The 21,588-nt window shown below is 40.6% G+C and overlaps 1 protein-coding gene and 1 non-coding gene across 2 annotated transcripts in view; both read right to left on the bottom strand.

Annotated features, from left to right (window-relative positions):
- Positions 1–21,588, bottom strand: part of LOC128666693 (WD repeat domain phosphoinositide-interacting protein 1) — a 202,874-nt gene that overhangs the window by 106,517 nt on the left and 74,769 nt on the right. The window lies entirely within an intron of this gene.
- LOC128646356 (U5 spliceosomal RNA) lies at positions 18,519–18,631 on the bottom strand. The gene has a single exon (XR_008400298.1). It is a non-coding gene; the product is annotated as a U5 spliceosomal RNA (small nuclear RNA).

Genomic DNA, 21,588 nt, shown 5'->3' with positions numbered 1-21,588 from the left:
CTGCCATTTCTTTGGCATCTTGGTTAAAGCTTTTGATTCGTCATGATTATTTGGAGTCGGGTAAATCCCCGCCTCAGAGGATTACGGCTCATTCTACTAGGTCAGTTTCTATTTCCTGGGCTTTTAAGAATTAAGCTTCTGCTGATCAGATTTGCAAAGCAGCAACTTGGTCTTCTTTGCATTCTTTTACTAAATTCTACCATTTTGATGTTTTTTCTTCTTCAGAAGCAGATTTTGGTAGAAAAGTACTTCAGGCAGCTGTTTCAGTTTGATTCTTCTGCTTATAATTTCATTTTTTTTTTTCATTATAAGATTAAAACTTTTGATTTGGGTTGTAGATTAATTTTTCAGCGGAATTGGCTGTCTTTATTTTCATCCCTCCCTCTCTAGTGACTCTTGCGTGGAGTGCCACATCTTGGGTATTTGCTATCCCATACGTCACTAGCTCATGGACTCGACAATTACATGAAAGAAAACATAATTTATGTAAGAATTTACCTGATAAATTAATTTCTTTCATATTGGCAAGAGTCCATGAGACCCACCCTTTTTATGGTGGTTAGGATTTTTTTGTATAAAGCACAATTATTCCAATTCCTTGTTGATGCTTTCGCTCTTTTCTTATCACCCCACTTCTTGGCTATTCGTTGAACTGAATTGTGGGTGTGGTGGGGGGCGTATTTATAGGCATTTTGAGTTTTGGGAAACTTTCCCCCTCCTGGTAGGAATGTATATCCCATACGTCACTAGCTCATGGATTGCCAATATGAAAGAAATGAATTTATCAGGTAAATTCTTACATAAATTATGTTTTCCTATCTAAAGGATCTTTAAAAGAAGTACTATCTTCCGTAGGAATAGTAGTACGTTTAACAAGGGTAGAGATAGCTCTATCAACTTTGGGGATCTTTTCCCAAAACTCCAATCTAACTGCTGGCAAAGGATACAATTTTTAAAAAAAAAGAAGTACCAGGCCTATTCCATTCTTTAGAAATCATATCAGAAATAGCATCAGGAACTGGAAAAAACCTCTGGAATAACCACAGGAGGTTTATAAACAGAATTTAAACGTTTGCTAGTTTTAATATCAAGAGGACTAGTTTCCTCCATATCTAATGTAATCAACACTTCTTTTAACAAAGAACAAATATACTCCATTTTAAATAAATAAGAGGATTTGTCAGTGTCAATATCTGAGGCAGGATCTTCTGAATCAGATAGATCCTCGTCAGAGAAGGATAATTCAGTATGTTGCTGGTCATTTGAAATTTCATCAACCTTGTGAGAAGTTTTAAAAGACCTTTTACGTTTATTAGAAGGCGGAATGGCAGACAAAGCCTTCTGAATAGAATTAGAAAAAAATTCTTTAAAATTTACAGGTATATCTTGTGCATTAGATGTTGAGGGAACAGCAACAGGTAATGAACTACTACTGATGGATACATTCTCTGCATGTAAAAGTTTATCATGACAACCATTACAAACCACAGCTGGAGGTATAACCCCCCCCCCCACACACAAGTTTACAACAAATGCACTGTTATCAGGCCGCAGGGTTCCATCAGTGATTTCTGACACAGGATCAGATTGAGACATCTTGCAAATGTAAGAGAAAAAAACAACATATAAAGCAAAATTATCAATTTCCTTATATGGCAGTTTCAGGAATGGGAAAAAATGCAAATAGCATAGCCCTCTGACATAGAAAAAAGGCAGGAGGCAAATAGAAATGGGGTTTTAAATAATGAAAAGTATAACGCAGAACAAACAGAAAAATATTTTTTGGCGCCAAAAATGTCCGGAAACAAAACACTCGCGTCATAGATGACGTCAACTAAGACGGCGGAAATTACGAATTTGTGTTAACGAACGTAACTTTGCGGCAAAAAAATCTTGCATCAAGAATGACGCAATAAAATTTGGCATTTTGCGCCCTCGCGAGCCTAATCCCCCAGGTAAGAAATAAATTTTTCATAAAAAATGAGGCTTCTGTAGAACAGATTTGTAAGGCAGCGACTTGGTCTTCACTGCATACTTTTGCCAAATTTTACAAATTCGATACTTTTGCTTCTTCGGAGGCTATTTTTGGGAGAAAGGTTTTGCAAGCAGTGGTGCCTTCCGTTTAAGGTACCTGTCTTGTTCCCTCCCTTCATCCGTGTCCTAAAGCTTTGGTATTGGTATCCCACAAGTAAGGATGAATCCGTGGACTGGATACACCATGTAAGAGAAAACAGAATTTATGCTTACCTGATAAATTACTTTCTCTTACGGTGTATCCAGTCCACGGATTCATCCTTACTTGTGGGATATTCTCATTCCCTACAGGAAGTGCAAAGAGAGCACACAGCAGAGCTGTCCATATAGCTCCCCCTCAGGCTCCGCCCCCCCAGTCATTCGACCGACGGTTAGGAGAAAAAGGAGAAACCATAGGGTGCAGTGGTGACTGTAGTTTTATAAAAAATAAATTTGAACCTGACTTAATTGCCAGTGCGGGCCGTGGACTGGATACATCGTAAGAGAAAGTAATTTATCAGGTAAGCATAAATTCTGTTTTGTCTTACATGGTGTATCCAGTCCACGGATTCATACTTACTTGTGGGATACCAATACCAAAGCTTTAGGACACGGATGAAGGGAGGGAACAAGACAGGTACCTTAAACGGAAGGCATCACTGCTTGCAAAACCTTTCTCCCAAAAATAGCCTCCGAAGAAGCAAAAGTATCGAATTTGTAAAATTTGGCAAAAGTATGCAGTGAAGACCAAGTCGCTGCCTTACAAATCTGTTCTACAGAAGCCTCATTCTTGAAAGCCCATGTGGAAGCCACAGCTCTGGCGGAATGAGCTGTAATTCGTTCAGGAGGCTGCTGTCCAGCAGTCTCATATGCCAAACGGATGATGCTTTTCAGCCAGAAGGAAAGAGAGGTAGCAGTCGCTTTTTGACCTCTCCTCTTGCCAGAATAGACAACAAACAAGGATGATGTTTGTCTGAAATCTTTGGTTGCTTTTAAATAGAATTTTTTTTTTTTTTTACTTTTTATTGAAGTTCAATTTACGGCATACAAACAGCATCTGTCAATGCAGTCAATACAGAAAGAAGAAAAACAAAATTTAGTAAGACAGCTCCAACTGTACATATCAAAATTGTAGAGCATTAATTTAACAAACAATAAACATTCTATTTGCCGTAGAGGCTAAGAGCCTTTAAAACAGTAATAGGGGCCCCTTTTGGACCTCACTCTATTAAAAAGAAGATAAAACGTTAGAAGGCTACCCTGGAAGTTAGGGGACCTCTTTAGGATCCCAAACAATGAACTTCAGTTTTCTCAATTTATAAACCTTTATAATCACAAGCTTAAATTAGAATGATATATTAACCTATGTAGTGACAACCACGATGAAGGTACAATTCCCAAATGGAAATAACATGGTGAAACAAACAATCAGAGACTCTTCTAGAAAATTATGATAATCAGCCCAGCGGAATGAAATGTAGTAATTAGAGTCATTACTGTGGTAAGATGGATAAATAGATGCTAGAGAGAAATTTATATTGCGCCATGTACAAGATAAGCCGCGCATTTAACCCTCCTAAATTAGGAGGTATATTATGGGGGGGGGGGGGGGAGGTGGTAGGTTGAGTATTATGGTAAGAATATACAGCGTAGGAAACTTTTATTATGCAGGGTATCTACGATAAAAAAGTAAATGGGGTAACCCTCAAGGATTTATGTCATATGTTGACAACTAGAAAGCGTAATGGTTACTATAGGGACCTCAATTAGCTGCCAAAATTGTGCGTGTAGAGTAAAGTAAAGTAGACCCTCACAAGGTTCTGGACAAGATAAATAGGGCAGAGGATTAAAGCTTATGGACACTAACCTGGTGGTACTGCGCAGGGTGATAAGAGATAAAATAGTCCTATATGCAACTTACCCTCTTATGGATATATATCTATGGACACAAGTCTATAATAACTGCATAAAATAGTAGGATTATAAACATACAATGCAATAGTTGACAAGGGGCTGAAGAATGCCATTTCTATTGTTATTTTTACCACTAACTAAACCAAGGTCCTAAGTGCAAAAACATTGAATCTGTCGTGCTAAAGAAAAAAACTGCATTACTGTGGTACAGTTGCCTTAAATCCTATCTCCTGGGCATGGGCCCTATACCCAGTGAGGACTCAGACATGATGTGACAGTAAGGTGCTAGGTACTCACTTTTCAGATATTATAGTATTAGTCTTTTAGCAGTATAATATAGAGTGTCGCACTTCAAGGATATGCTCACTAAACTATAAAACAGAAAAGGTTGACAAACTTTAAGGAAGACTATAGTAGCAGTCTAATGTTATCTAAATATGGATAGCCTGGTTTGCATCATAATACAGTGAACTAGGCTGCTCCCATCCCCTTATATCATAAGTAGAAATCAGTGCACAATCTCAATAACCTGCGGGCCTGGGTGCAAAAACTCCTGAGGGCAATGGCTCTCACCTTTTTAGTAGTATTAAGCATATAATACGAGCAGAATTGAACATCAAGCACTTATTAAACTAATGTGGAATATAAAGTTAGAGAGTAAGAAAACCCAAGTTGCTAGAGTTAAGTAATGTAAAATTATGTGACTACGCTCTCAGCATAAATCAAATTTACGCTTTAGTTAGATAAACCGCCAGCAGTCCTGCCAGGATCCATATATTTATGTTAATTTACTATCAATACAAGCTCAAAGTAATAGTACAGAGAAATTGCGTTCCTGTAAGGAGCTCAATATGCCAGGGTGCGACCAGTATTCAAGATTAATAATATGTGTAGGAGATAATTGAATACAAAGCTTAGCAAGCATTTAAGCAGAACAAAACATATAGTGACCAATAACATTGTCATCAAACAGCAATGATGCCCTTATAAGTCTAGATATCAAGGATAAAACTGTGTAAAATACATTTGTGACAGTGTATATATAATATAATATGCATTATAGCAGCCTTTAAGAATTATTAGAATTATAGAAGATCTGAGAGTTACCTGTTGAGAATTATTTGGCTGGGTCATATCTGGTGTGCAGTAAAATACATGCTGCTTAAGAGGATCTATATATACATATTTAGCCCAGTTTAACCCCTTAACGACCGAGGACGTGCAGGGTACGTCCTCAAAAAAAAGGCAGTTAACGCCTGAGGACGTACCCTGCACGTCCTCGGTGTGGAAAGCAGCTGGAAGCGATCCTGCTCGCTTCCAGCTGCTTTCCGGTTATTGCAGTGATGCCTCGATATCGAAGCATCCTGCAATAACCATTTTTAGCCATCCGATGCAGAGAGAGCCACTCTGTGGCCCTCTCTGCACCGGACATTAACGGCTAAGTTCGTTGGTGGGTGGGAGCCGGTGTGGGAGGCGGGTGGCGGCCATCGATGGCCTTTGTGATGCGGAGGGGGGTGGGATCGGGGCCGGGGGCGACCGGGGGGTGCGCACGGACGTGCGCACGTGCACGGGGAGGCCAGGCGGGCGCGTGCATGAGGAGGGAGCGTGTGGGAACCACTACGCTACAGAACATTTTTAGTTAGAAGTGGGGATCAAGGGGGGAATTTTATTTTATTTGGTGATTGGTTTGGCTGGTGGGATATTGGACTGTGGGGGGGGGGAAGCTACACTATAGAAACAAATAAAAACAAATAATAAAAAACATTTTTATTTGCAAACTGGGTACCCAAGATGGCCCCCAATAAGGCAGAGGGGGAGGGTTAGGGAGCTATTTTGGGGGGATCAGGGAGGTTGGGGGCTAAGGGGGGATCCTACATAGCAGCATATGTAAATATGCTAAAAAATATTTTTAAATACCTTTTATTTTAGTACTGGCAGACTTTCTGCCAGTACTTAAGATGGCGGGGACAATTGTAGGGTGGGGGAGGGAAGAGAGCTGTTTGGGAGGGATCAGGGGGTGGGAGTCTGATCTCTACACTAAAGCTAAAATTAACCCTGCAAGCTCCCTACAAACTACCTAATTAACCCCTTCACTGCTGGCCATAATACCCATGTGATGCGCAGCAGCATTTAGCGGCCTTCTAATTACCAAAAAGCAACGCCAAAGCCATATATGTCTGCTATTTCTGAACAAGGGGATCCCAGAGAAGCATTTACAACCATTTGTGCCATAATTGCACAAGCTGTTTGTAAATAATTTTAGTGAGAAACCTAAAGTTTGAAAAAGTGAACAATTTTTTTTTATTTGATTGCTTTTGGCGGTGAAATGTTGGCATGAAATATACCAAAATGGGCCTAGATCAATACTTGGGGTTGTCTACTACACTACACTAGAGCTAAAATTAACCCTAGTAGCTCCCTACATGCTCCCTAATTAACCCATTCACTACTGGGCATAATACACGTGTGGTGCGCAGTGGCATTTAGCAGCCTTCTAATTACCAAAAAGCAAAGCCAAAGCCATATATGTCTGCTATTTATGAACAAATGGGATCCCAGAGAAGCATTTACAACCATTTATGCCATAATTTCATGAGTTGTTTGTAAATAATTTCAGTGAGAAACCTAAAGTTTGTGAAAAAATTTGTGAAAAAGTGAACTTTTTTTTTATTTGATCGCATTCGGCAGGGAAATGGTGGCATGAAATATACCAAAATGGGCCTAGATCAATACTTTGGGATGTCTTCTAAAAAAAATATATACATGTCAATGGATATTCAGAGATTCCTGAAAGATATTAGTGTCACAATGTAACTAGCGCTAATTTTGAAAAAAAGTGGTTTGGAAATGGCAAAGTGTTACTTGTATTTATTGCCCTATAACTTGCAAAAAAAGCAAAGAACATGTAAACATTGGGTATTTCTAAACTCAGGACAAAATTTAGAAACTATTTAGCATGGGTGTTTTTTGGTGGTTGTAGATGTGTAACAGATTTCGGGGTCAAAGTTAGAAAAAGTGGTGTTTTTTTTGTTTTTTTTCATCATATTTTGTATTTTTTTTATAGCAAATTATAAGATATGATGAAAATAATTGTAGATTTTGAAAGTCCATTTAATGGCGAGAAAAACAGTATATAATATGTGTGGGCACAGTAAATGAGTAAGATGAAAATTACAGCTAAACACAAACACCGCAAAAATGTAAAAATAGCCTTGGTCCCAAACGGACAGAAAATGGAAAAGTGCTGTGGTCATTAAGGGGTTAAGCAGGTCTAGGGTCAGCTTGAAGCAGACCTGAACAAGTAAAAAAGAGCCAGCTACAGAATCACGGACACCAGCTTCCTATACTAATCTGAAACCAATCCTTGACTCCCCTCTAGTGGAGACAAATGGTATCAACATCGTGTATCTAAATATTAAATTATCTATCTACAGACTGCCGTTTAAAATATTTGGCCAAATACCTCGTGTACCATTTAGGCAATGTCATATTCTAGTTAGATAAGCATCATTGAGCTAGTTGATGCGATCATGTGCAGCCAAGTAAGCTGTTACAGTCTCTTAATTATAAATAATAGCAATACCCATTAGGCAAAAAGGATTATAAGATAAAACATTTTTCACATGTCTGTTTTTGAGTCCGTTGTCATTAATTAAAGAAGTAACTATGCCTAACCGACTCCTCTGCGCTCTAGAAGACTTTCTTCCAGACTAGGGATCAGAGCAGTGTGCCAAAACTATGCTGTAGGTTTTGCGTGACGAATCTGCTCTGGAGACATCGCTGGCAGTCCGCTTAACCCACTCCCAATCTCACGCTGAGAGCTGAAGAACCCACCAGTTCAACAAAGGGATCGTTGAACAAATCCTTAGTGGGGCAGGTAAGCAGGAAGAGGTTAGAGGTTCGTAGCGGCAATTTTGTGGGTCTCACCTCATTATGATGACCTCGTAGTAGGGCCAGGTCAGAATGCAGAGTAAAGTGAGCCCCAGTGTCTGATTCGTGAGTGCGCCATGTGGTGTCCTTTATAGATATTGATGGCTGCATTGTTCCTTCCAATACTGTCTCGTGGTTACCCACAGGGCTCAGCCGATCAAACTCAGCAGACATCCTAGCTGGGAGGGAATCTGTGCCCGATGGGTCCCGGACAGGTGAGCAAAGTCCTTCCACTGATTCCCAGAGTCTCGCATGATATGCAGTTAGTAGGTCCTGCAAGGCTGAAACAAATGCGGACGGCTCCATTTTTTAAAACTTAGTTGTTAAGATGGCCGCTCCTCTAGTGTATCATGTGAGAGCTGCAAAAGTTATAGGATAGTTCCAAGTCCCTTCTGCTCTTTTCTTCCTCCTCAAATCTCCCAATATGTGTCCTAAAGAGTTAGGCTATTATTTTACGAAATTTTAGGCTTTTCTGAGCGATCCGGTATGTAGGCAATTGAATTATATGAGCAGAGCTCTATGTGCGACCGCTCAGATGCCCGGCTAGCTCCGCCCTTAAATAGAATTTTAAAGCACGAACCACATTGAGATCGTGTAATAGTCGTTCCTTCTTAGAAACTTGATTAGGACACAGAGAAGGAACAATGATTTCCTGGTTAATATTCTTATTAGAAACCACTTTCGGAAGGAAACCTGGTTTGGTAAGCAAAATAACCTTATCTGCATGGAACACCAGATAGGGTGAATTATACTGCAAAGCAGACAATTCTGAAACTCTTCGACCAGAAGAAATAGTTACCAAAAACAAAACTTTCCAAGATAATAACTTAATATATATGGAATGTAAAGGTTCAAACGGAACCCCTTGAAGAACTGAAAGAACTAAATTTAGACTCCATGGAGGAGCCACATGTTTATAGACAGGCTTGATTCTGACTAAAGCCTGTGCAAACGCTTGAACGTCTGGTTACTTCTGCCAGACGCTTGTGTAACAGGATAGACAGAGCAGATATCTGTCCCTTTAAGGAACTAGCTGACAACCCTTTCTCCAATCCTTCTTGGAGAAAAGACAATATCCTGGGAATCCTAATCTTACTCCACGAGTAACCCTTGGATTCACACCAACAAAGATATTTCCGCCATATTTTATGGTAAATTTTCCTGGTGACAGGCTTTCTAGCCTGGTGTGATATCCCTTTAAATCTGAACCTGCATAAGCACTTCCTTCCTATTTAAGGAAGTGCTTACCCCTCAATCAGGGCCTGAAAATTGAAGCTGTTAACCAGATCTCCTTGCTCCTCTGTGGAGCTACTTCCACTTTTTGTTATTGTTGCTTTAACCTTCAGGTCTTATACTGCGCCTTCGATACCCGCTGGGTATCTACTGTTACCTCTATTCTGACCGGGATCATTTTCTGGATTCATCCGCCAACCGGAACTTCTTTCACCACGCCGAAGTCGCGCTCACACCAAACAGACGCCGAACCTAAGAGCTGCAACTTACCTCTCAACCTTTTTTACTAAAAGGCATAACCGCTCTCCACGCTTCATACCACCACAACTGTTAAGATAAGTACCGCTCTCCACGCTACAATTTATTCTCGCATAAAGGTTAATCCTTAAACATCATTGTTTGTTATAGGACATATCAAATACCTATATTGTGTTTCACATCTGACTCAGTATATAGCGGTTTGGGATTCAAGCTAGTATGTCTGGACTGTGTATATATTTTATTGCGTGAAAGTGTGAGTGCGTGAAGGAACTACCTCTACCTTACAAAGCAGTCTATTCATTTGCTTTGCTTGATCTGCTTTAATCAGCATTTACTGTTGCATTATACTTAAACACAACTGACTTGCTCTGAACTTTAATCTCAGTTACTTATACTCATTCCTGATGTATATATATATTCCTATCTTAGTGAAGTTTCATATTACTCAATCAATTACAAAATTAATGTCTCACCTTAAATAAGTAAGTTTAATAAATCATTTTCTCTTGCTTATTTTAAGAAAAGAGCAACAAAACCTTTATTTTTCATATTCTAATTTTGGTTATCACAGAATTTTCAGGCCTATAAGGTTATAACCTGTAATATATAGGATGGATCCTAGTGAAATAAAAAATGAATTCACCAATATTCATCAAAAATTGGAATATTTAGCCAGGGCCTTAACTGAGGTACAATCAGAAAATAAAGCACTTAAAACTTTAGTAAAAGAATGTTTACCAGCAAAGAGCTCAGAAGTCCCTGAACCTCAAATTAACTATCCACAACCCTTTTCTGGTAAACGAAGTGAATATAGAGACTTTAAAAATGCTTGCAAATTACTTTTTTCACTAAGGCCTAAAACTTATCACTCTGAGAGAATCAAGGTTTGTACCACCATCTCATTCCTCCAGGGGGAGCCTCGCTCATGGGCTAATAGATACTTTGAGAATAACCATCCAATTTTGGATTCCCTGGAAGAGTTTTTTTTTAGCCATGACATCCCTATATGAGGACTCTCACTCCCAGATGACGGCAGAAACGAAATTGAGATCCCTAAAACAGGGTAAGAGGAATATAGAAGACTATATTACCGAATTCCAAATGTGGATAGATGATTCCAAATGGAATGAAATTAGTTTGAAGAACCAGTTCAGACTGGGCCTTTCAGAATTGTTAAAAGATGAGTTGTCCCGTTTGGAGATGCCCGAAACCCTGAACGGACTGATGAAATTAAGCACTACCCTGGATCGGAGATTACGTGAAAGGAAGGCTGAGAGAGCTACCTATGACGTACCACCTAGACGTCCGTATCTTTACACACCCAACCAGGAAAAGGGTCCTGATTATAAGGTTGGGGACTTAGTACTTCTATCAACAAAGAATCTTAAACTCAAAGTTCCTAGCAAGAAACTTGCGAATCAGTTCTTGGGTCCATTTCCAATAGAACATGTGATCAATTCCAACGTGGTTAGACTTAAATTGCCTAAAGACTACAAAATACATCCTTCTTTCCATATCTCATTGTTGAAACCATTCCCAACCAAAGACCATCCTTCTTCTATTCCGCCACCTCCTTTTATGGTGGATCATCAAGAAGAATTTGAGGTTGAATCCATACTGGATTCTAGGATACACAGAAATAAATTGGAATATCTCATTAAATGGAAGGGCTACGGCCCTGAGGAAAACTCTTGGCTCATCCATTCCGAAGTCCATTCGCCCCGATTGGTCAGGTTCTTCCATAAGAAATATCCACTTAAACCTCACGCAGAATCCCCAGGGGTGATTCCCTGAGGAGGGGGGCATGTGATATCCCTTTAAATCTGAACCTGCATAAGCACTTCCTTCCTATTTAAGGAAGTGCTTACCCCTCAATCAGGGCCTGAAAATTGAAGCTGTTAACCAGATCTCCTTGCTCCTCTGTGGAGCTACTTCCACTTTTTGTTATTGTTGCTTTAACCTTCAGGTCTTATACTGCGCCTTCGATACCCGCTGGGTATCTACTGTTACCTCTATTCTGACCGGGAGCATTTTCTGGATTCATCCGCCAACCGGAACTTCTTTCACCACGCCGAAGTCGCGCTCACACCAAACAGACGCCGAACCTAAGAGCTGCAACTTACCTCTCAACCTTTTTTACTAAAAGGCATAACCGCTCTCCACGCTTCATACCACCGCAACTGTTAAGATAAGTACCGCTCTCCACGCTACAATTTATTCTCGCATAAAGGTTAATCCTTAAACATCATTGTTTGTTATAGGACATATCAAATACCTATATTGTGTTTCACATCTGACTCAGTATATAGCGGTTTGGGATTCAAGCTAGTATGTCTGGACTGTGTATATATTTTATTGCGTGAAAGTGTGAGTGCGTGAAGGAACTACCTCTACCTTACAAAGCAGTCTATTCATTTGCTTTGCTTGATCTGCTTTAATCAGCATTTACTGTTGCATTATACTTAAACACAACTGACTTGCTCTGAACTTTAATCTCAGTTACTTATACTCATTCCTGATTTATATATATATTCCTATCTTAGTGAAGTTTCATATTACTCAATCAATTACAAAATTAATGTCTCACCTTAAATAAGTAAGTTTAATAAATCATTTTCTCTTGCTTATTTTAAGAAAAGAGCAACAAAACCTTTATTTTTCATATTCTAATTTTGGTTATCACACCTGGATCAGAGTATCTATAACTGATTCAGAGAACCCACGCTTAGATAGAATTAAGCGTTCAATCTCCAAGCAGTCAGTTGCAGAGAAACTAGATTTGGATGCTTGAATGGACCCTGTATTAGAAGATCCTGCCTCGATGGCAGTGTCCATGGTGGAACAGATGACATGTCCACTATGTCTGCATACCAAGTCCTGCGTGGCCACGTAGGCGCTATCAAAATTACCAAAGCCTTCTCCTGTTTGATTCTGGCTACAAGCCGAGGGAGAAGGGAAAACGGTGGAAAGACATAAGCCAGATTGAAGGACCAAGGTGCTACTAGAGCATCTATCAATGCCGCCTTGGGGTCCCTGGACCTGGATCCGTAAAGAGGAAGTTTGGTGTTCCGACGGGACGCCATCAGATCCAACTCTGGAATGCCCCATAGCTGGGTCAGCTGAGCAAAATCCTCCGGGTGGAGTTTCCACTCCCCCGGGTGAAAAGTCTGACGACTCAGAAAATCCGCCTCCCAGTTGCCTACTCCTGGGATGTGAATTGCAGATAGATGGCAGGAGTGATCCTCCGCCCATTTGATGATCTTGGTTACTTCCTTCATCGCTAGGGAACTCTTTGTTCCTCCCTGATGATTGATGTACGCTACAGTCGTGATGTTGTCCGACTGAAATCTGATGAATTTGGCCGCCGCTAGTGTTAAATATCGCTCTCAGTTCCAAAATGTTTATCGGGAGAAGAGATTCTTCCCGAGACCATAGGCCCTGAGCTTTCAGGGAGTCCCAGACCGCACCCCAGCTTAACAGACTGGCATCGGTCGTGACAATGATCCACTCCGGTCTGCGGAAGCAAATTCCCTGATCAACCACCAGAGAAGAGAATCTCTGGTTTTCTGGTCCAGTTGTATTTGAGGAGACAAATCTGCATAATCCCCATTTCACTGTTTGAGCATGCACAGTTGCAGTGGTCTGAGATGAATTCGGGCAAAGGGGACAACGTCCATTGCCACAACCATTAATCCGATTACCTCCATGCACTGAGCTACAGAAGGCCAAGGAATGGAATGAAGAACTCGGCAAGTAGTTAAAAGCTTTAACTTCCTGACCTCCGTCAGAAATATTTTCATTTCTACCGAGTCTATTAGTGTTCCCAGGAAGGGAACCCTTGTGAGCGGGGACAGATAACTTTTTTCGACGTTCACCTTCCACCTGTGAGACCTTAGAAAGGCCAGAACGATTTCTGTATGAGCCTTGGCTCTTTGAAAAGACGACGCCTGAATTAAGATGTCGTCCAGATAAGGTGCTACTGCAATGCCCCGCGGTCTTAGTACCGCCAAAAGGGACCCTAGCACCTTTGTGAAAATTCTTGGAGCAGTGGCCAACCCGAAAGGAAGGGCCACGAACTGGTAATGCTTGTCCAGAAAGGCGACCTTAGGAACTGATGGTGATCTTTGTGGATAGGAATATGAAGGTACGCATCCTTTAAATCCACGGTAGTCATATATTGACCTTCCTGGATCATCGGTAAGATTGTCCGAATGGTTTCCATTTTGAATGATGGAACTCTGAGGAATTTATTTAGAATTTTTAAATCCAGGATTGGCCTGAAAGTTCCTTCCTTTTTGGGAACTACAAACAGGTTTGAGTAAAAGCCCAGTCCTTGATCTACAATTGGAACTGGGTGAATCACTCCCATCTGTAAAAGATCTTCTACACAGCATAAGAACGCCTGTTTCTTTGTCTGGTCTGAAGACAAACGAGAAATGTGGAACCTTCCCCTTGGAGGAGAGTCCTTGGATTCTAGAAGATACCCCTGAGCAACGATTTCTAATGCCTGGGGATCTGGAACATCTCTTGACCAAGCCTGAGCAAAGAGAGAAAGTCTGCCCCCTACTAGATCCGGTCCCGGATCGGGGGCTACCCTTTCATGCTGTCTTGGTGGCAGCAGCAGGCTTCTTGGCCTGTTTACCCTTGTTCCAGCCCTGCAAAGGCTTCCAGGTTGCTTTGGGCTGGGAAGTGTTACCCTCTTGCTTTGCGGTTGCAGAGGTTGAAGCAGGTCCGCTCCTGAAGTTGCGAAAGGAGCGAAAATTAGCCTTGTTTTTGGCCTTAAACGGTCTATCTTGCGGGAGGGCATGGCCCTTTCCCCCAGTAATATCCAAAATAATTTCTTTCAACTCGGGGCCGAATAGGGTCTTTCCCTTAAAAGGAATATTTAGTAATTTTGTTTTGGACGACACGTCAGCTGACCACGATTTGAGCCAAAGCGCTCTTCGCGCCATAATGGCAAAACCAGAATTTTTCGCCGCTAACTTAGCTAATTGTAAAGCGGCATCTGTGATAAAAGAATTAGCCAGCTTTAGAGCATGAATTCTATCCATGACTTCGTCATATGAAGTCTCCCTCTGGAGCGACTCCTCCAGCGCCTCAAACCAAAAAGCCGCTGCAGTGGTTACAGGAATAATGCAGGCAATCGGTTGAAGAAGGAATCCTTGTTGAACAAATATTTTCTTTAGTAAACCTAATTTTTTATCCATAGGATCTTTGAAAGCACAACTGTCTTCTACTGGTATGGTTGTGCGCTTGGCTAGTGTTGAAACTGCTCCCTCTACCTTAGGGACCGTCTGCCACGCGTCCCGCCCGGGGTCAGTTATGGGGAACATTTTCTTAAAGATAGGGGGGGGGACAAAAGGTACACCTGGTCTCTCCCACTCCCTAGTCACAATATCCGCCACCCTCTTCAGGATCGGAAACGCACCAGTGTATACAGGGACTTCTAGAAACTTGTCCATTTTACACAATTTTTCTGGGACCACCATGGGGTCACAATCAACCAGCCTAGCTAAAACCTCCTTAAGCAGTACGCGGAGGTGTTCCAGCTTAAATTTAAACGCTAAGGAATCTGATTCTGCCCGCTGAGAAATTTTTCCTGTGTCAGAAATTTCTCCCTCAGACAGTACATCCCTCACTGCCACTTCAGAGGGTTGTGAGGGTACAACAGATATATCATCCAAAACTTCTGATTGCTCGTCCTCTGTTCTTAAAACTGAGCTATCACGCTTTTTAGGAAAAACTGGCAGTTTGGATAGAATGGCGCAAGGGAATTAACCATGACTGCTGCTAATTGTTGTAATGTAATAGGGGCCAATGCGCTAGAGGTACTAGGCATCGCTTGCGCGGTTGTAACTGGTGTCGACACATGGGGAGAGGAAGGAGGACTATCCTCGTTACCTTCCGTTAAAGAATCATCTTGGGCTACATTTTTAAGTGTCACTGCATGGTCTTTAAAATGTTTAGATACCTTAGCACACTTTAAACACAAATGTAAAGGGGGTACCGGCATGGCTATTAAACACATAGAACAAGGTCTATCTGTAGGCTCAGACATGATAAACAGACTTAGACAGCACTTAAATACAGTAAAATAAAATTTTTGAAAAAACGGTACTGTGCCTTTAAATAATAAAAAAAGTGCACACTTTTTTACTAAACCTCCAAAAATCATCCAATCTTTATAAAATTTTCACCATATGATCCTAATGCTTTGAAATGATTGCACAGTAAATTTCAAGTCAATTAACCCCTTACTGCCCAAACCGGAGCAAATTAACCATGCCACAGCCTTGCTGTTGCCCTACCTTCCTTGGGGATTAGTTTAGATCGAAAATAAGCCTCTCTGAAGTCCTCAAGTAATCTTTGGACCCTTCACATGGATCTGCATGAAGCTGTCTGTAAAATCAACTGCGCAACTGAGGCGCAAAATTCAGGCCCCCTCCATCTTCACTCTGGAGTTGTGGGGCCTTCCCAAACTTGTATTAAAGTCAGATTTATGTTAAAAAATAATCGATTGCCCCTTAACAGTGTCCACCAGTGTTTTGAGCCCTTCCAATAAGCCTTCCTTCTATACTAAGTCTTAGAATATGGCTTACCTTTCCCACATGGGGATTCTTGTCAGTCTTCTAGCATTACTAAGTCTTGACTAGAAAAAAATGACTGAAACATACCTTAAAGCAGTTAAGCCTGCAAACTGTTCCCCCCAACTGAAGTTTTCTGGTACTCAACAGTCCTGCGTGGGAACAGCAATGGATTTTAGTTACAACATGCTAAAATCGTTTTCCTCTCAGCAGAAATCTTCTTCACTTTCTGCCTCAGAGTAAATAGTACAAACCGGCACCATTTTAAAATAACAAACTTTTGATTGAAGAAATAAAAACTACAAACTAACACCACATTCCCTTCACACTCCCGTGGAGATGCTACTTGTTAGAGCTGCAAAGAGAATGACTGGGGGGGCAGAGCCTGAGGGGGAGCTATATGGACAGCTCTGCTGTGTGCTCTCTTTGCACTTCCTGTAGGGAATGAGAATATCCCACAAGTAAGGATGAATCCGTGGACTGGATACACCATGTAAGAGAAAAAGCATTTCCCAGATATGAAACTGACAGTCTGCAATAGGAAATATACTGAAAACCTGAATCATGGCAAATATAAGTACAATACATATATTTAGAACTTTATATAAATACATAAAGTGCCAAACCATAGCTGAGAGTGTCTTAAGTAATGAAAACATACTTGCCAAAAGACACCCATCCACATATAGCAGATAGCCAAACCAGTACTGAAACGGTTATCAGTAGAGGTAATGGAATATGAGAGTATATCGTCAAACTGAAAAAGGGAGGTAGGAGAAGAATCTCTACGACCGATAACAGAGAACCTATGAAATAGATCCCCGTGAGGAAAACCATTGCATTCAATAGGTGATACTCCCTTCACATCCCTCTGACATTCATTGTACTCATAGGAATTGGGCTTCAAAATGCTGAGAAGCACATATCAACGTAGAAATCTTAGCACAAACTTACTTCACCACCTCCATAGGAGGCAAAGTTTGTAAAAAAAATTGTGGGTGTGGTGAGGGGTGTATTTATATAGGCATTTTGAGGTTTGTATATCCCATACGTCACTTGCTCATGGACTCTTGCCAATTACATGAAAGAAATACGTGTCCTTCAGGTCTATAGTAGACATGTACCAACCCTCCTGAACCAAGGGAAGAATGGAACAAATAGTCTCCATATGAAGGACGGAACCTTGAGAGAATTTGTTGACACTTGAGGTCCAATATGGGTCGGAAAATTCCCTCTTTCTGGGGAACCACAAAAAGATTTGAATAAAATCCTTGATCCTGTTCTCCTAGAGAAGATAGGTCCTTTAGGTAGATTAAGAAGGACTCTCTCTTCCCCTGGAACGCAAAAAAAAAACATTGACAGGCTAAATCTGCCCCTGGGGAGACAGGACTTGAACCCTATCTTGTATCTCTGGGAAATGACTTCCACAGTCCAAGTATCTGGGAAATTGTGTAGTCAATACTTCCGAAAGAAGAAAAGCCTGCCCCTTACTGTATCCAAGACTGTATTGAGGGTGGCCCCTTCATGCCGACTAAAGTCAGAGGAAGGATTTAGTATAGTGTGCCCTTATACCAAGTTTGACTGAACCTCTATGAAATCCTAGATCGATCCATTGAAGTTACAAAGGGAACGGACATTCCTAGAGGCCCTGATGCCAGAAAAGGCCTCAAATAGGAAACATTAAAAGAGAGTCTATTAGACCAGTGGTTCTCAACCTAAGTGACCTCAAGGCCCGGTAAGTTTTAACCGGACCTGTCCAGGGCCCGGTAAGCATCGGGAGTGGGTAATATATATAATATATATCTATATATTTATATATACTGTGTATATATATATATATATATATATATATATAAATATATCTATATATATATATATATATATATATATATATATATACACACATCTACATACATACACACACAGTATATGTATGGTTTACAGTTGTTTAATTATGTAATAATTAATGGGTGTCAGTGGGATCTATAAATATCCCACTGACACCAATGAATTATCATAAAATGAACCCACTGTAAACTATATATATATATATATATATATATATATATATATATATATATATATATATATATATATATATATATATATACACACATACAGTTTACACATACACATTGGTGCCAATGGGATCTATATATACATATATATATATATATATACATACATATATATATATATATATATATAGTGTACACTTACACATTGGTGTCCAGTGGCCGCCCTAAATATACATGTTAGTGTCAGTGGCCATAAATATTTGACATTGGTGACAGTGGAGCTCCCTACCTGTGAGCCAATCCGCTCTGCACGCCGCCCGCCACTCCTCACAGTGCGCCGCTAGCCGTTCACACTGCGCATACAGACATGCGCAGTGGTGCATACAAACATGCGCAGTGGCACTCTAACATGCCCGTCCGAAATTTTGGACATGTGTAAAGACGGGCCTGTCAGAGTGAGTGTCTGGAGGCTATGTCGGGTCGCGGCCCACCAGCAGGGCCGTCGCGGCCCGGTAGTGGGCCGCGGCCCGGCTGTTGAGAAATACTGTATTAGACAACCTAAGTTAAAAAAACTCCTTTTTATTTTTTTTTTAAAAAAACTCATGGATGATCATCTCCTCGGAAATCTTTAGAAAAAAAGGCAAAAGATTTATTCGATCTGAAGAGAAACCAGAGTATGGGAGACAAAGCTTACATGTCACAGACATAGCAATTATTATTTTATTCCAATAAATAAAATATAGAAACAATTAGAAAAAAATCACCTCCATCTGATAAAGATACATATAAGCCCCTTAACATGAAATAGGATAGCATACATGTCACGGATATTAGTACAGATCCCCTCATATGAGAGAAATCAAAATATAGCGCTCCAACATAAAGGAGGAGAGCCCCTGTACAAGGTAGATAACATAGAAAAACCAATATTAACCTCTGTGTTGGACCGTTATTTAATACACAATCTATCATGGACTACGCTGACCTTAGAGACAGCGAACATAATAGCCAGAAAAGCAGCACATAACATTACAGGGCTCAGAAGATAAGACATAATTAAACAAATGCACCGGAGATCACAAAACCTCTCCTAGGTTCAGTGCAACAGCGCGCCATGGCGGGAATATGAAATTTGAAGTGTGCATCAAATAAATATGGCATCCCTTAAAAAACTGTAAAAATCTGCATGGGAGCCTAACGTGCTCATTAAGGGCTCAAAATAATTGGCACGCAATGCGATCGCCAAAGAAGCCGACAAGTATAAAATAAACAATCTCCAGTACAGGAGAAAAACGCACATTCCCAAACAAGAGCCACACGCTGAAGTTGCTGTTATGCACATGACTCTGTTCAGAGCCGGGATGCGGCCATTTACACCAGGACCCTTCAAAGTACCCATGTGAGACTTGCAAATGTGACCATGGCACTAATGTCCCTCTTATTCAAGCGCAATTGAAACAAGTGCTGAGGCAGTGAACCACAAATGCGGACATCCACGCAAGTACTCATTCCCAGTACAAATGTTCCTTTCTCTTGTAAGGTGTATCCAGTCCACGGATCATCCATTACTTGTGGGATATAATCATTCCCAACAGGAAGTTGCAAGAGGACACCCACAGCAGAGCTGTTATATAGCTCCTCCCCTAACTGCCATATCCAGTCATTCTCTTGCAACTCTTAACACGCATGGAGGTAGTAAGAGAGAGTGGTGAAATATAGTTAGTTTTTTATCTTCAATCAAAAGTTTGTTATTTTAAATGGTACCGGAGTTGTACTATTTTATCCCAGGCAGTAAATAGAAGAAGAATCTGCCTGAGTTTTCTATGATCTTAGCAGGTTGTAACTAAGATCCATTGCTGTTCTCACGTATGTCTGAGGAGAGAGGTAACTTCAGCTGGAGAATGGCGTGCAGGTTACTCTGCTATGAGGTATGTGCAGTTACAATTTTTTCTAGAAATGGAAAATGCTAAAAAATGCTGCTGATACCGGATTAATGTAAGTTAAGCCTGAATACAGTGATTTAATAGCGACTGGTATCATGCTTACTCTCAGGGGTAATACCCTTATAAAATTGCAATATAAAACGTTTGCTGGCATGTTTAATCGTTTTTATATATGCTTTGGTGATAAAACTTTATTGGGGCCTAGTTTTTTCCACATGGCTGGCTTAAATTTTGCCTAGAAACAGTTTCCTGAGGCGTTCCACTGTAGTTCGTAAAATTACAAACTGTGACATCCAGCTTCCCTCAGGAGTCCCCTGTATGCTATAGGACATCTCTAAAGGGCTCAAAGGCTTTCCAAAGTCGTTTATTGGGGAAGGTAGGGCCACAGCAGGTGTGGCAGTTTGTTGTGTCTGTTAAAAAAAGTCTATATCGTTTTTTTTTATCCGTTTTTTGAATTAAGGGGTTAATCATCCATTTGCAAGTGGGTGCAATGCTCTGTTAACTTATTACATACACTGTAAAAAATTAGTTTGATTTACTGCCTTTTTTCACTGTTTTTCAAATTTTGACAAAATTTGTTTCTCTTAAAGGCACAGTACCGTTTTTTATATTTGCTTCTTAACTTGATTTAAAGTGTTTTCCAAGCTTGCTAGTCTCATTGCTAGTCTGTACAAACATGTCTGACATAGAGGAAACTCCATGTTCATTATGTTTAAAAGCCATGGTGGAACCCCCTCTTAGAATCTGTACCAAATGTACTGATTTCACTTTAAGCAATAAAGATCATATTCTGTCTTTAAAAAATTTTATCACCAGAGGAATCTGACGAGGGGGAAGTTATTTCCCGACTAACTCTCCCTACGTGTCAGATCCTTTGACTCCCGCTCAAGGGACTCACGCTCAAATGGCGCCAAGTACATCTAGGGCGCCCATAGCGATTACTTTACAAGACATGGCGGCAGTCATGGATAATACACTGTCAGCGGTATTAGCCAGACTACCTGAATTTAGAGGTAAGCGAGATAGCTCTGGGGTTAGACGAAATGCAGAGCATACTGACGCTTTAAGAACCATGTCTCATACTGCCTCACAATATGCAGAAGCTGAGGAAGGAGAGCTTCAGTCTGTGGGTGATGTTTCTGACTCAGGAAAGATGATGCAACCTGATTCTGATATTTCTACATTTAAATTTAAGCTTGAACACCTCCACGTGTTTCTCAGGGAGGTTTTAGCTGCTCTGAATGACTGTGATACAATTGCAGTGCCAGAGAAATTGTGTAGACTGGATAAATACTATGCAGTGCCGGTGTGTACTGATGTTTTTCAATACCTAAAAGGTTTACAGAAATTATTAATAAGGAATGGGATAGACCAGGTGTTACGTTCTCTTCCCCTCCTATTTTTAGAAAAATGTTTCCAATAGACGCCACCACACAGGACTTATGACAGACAGTTCCTAAGGTGGAGGGAGCAGTTTCTACTTTAGCAAAGCGTACTACTATCCCTGTTGAGGACAGTTGTGCTTTTTTAGATACAATGGATAAAAAATTAGAGGGTTACCTTAAGAAAATGTTTATTCAATAAGGTTTTATCCTACAGCCCCTTGCATGCATTGCTCCTGTCACTGCTGCTGCGACGTTCTGGTTTGAGTCTCTGGAAGAGGCTTTACAGGTAGCGACTCCATTGGATGAC

The sequence above is a fragment of the Bombina bombina genome, chromosome 1 (genome assembly GCF_027579735.1).
Source record: "Bombina bombina isolate aBomBom1 chromosome 1, aBomBom1.pri, whole genome shotgun sequence".
Lineage (NCBI taxonomy): Eukaryota > Metazoa > Chordata > Amphibia > Anura > Bombinatoridae > Bombina > Bombina bombina.
The sequence above is the reverse complement of the archived record's forward strand: the minus strand, read 5'-3'. Positions and strand labels throughout refer to the sequence as shown.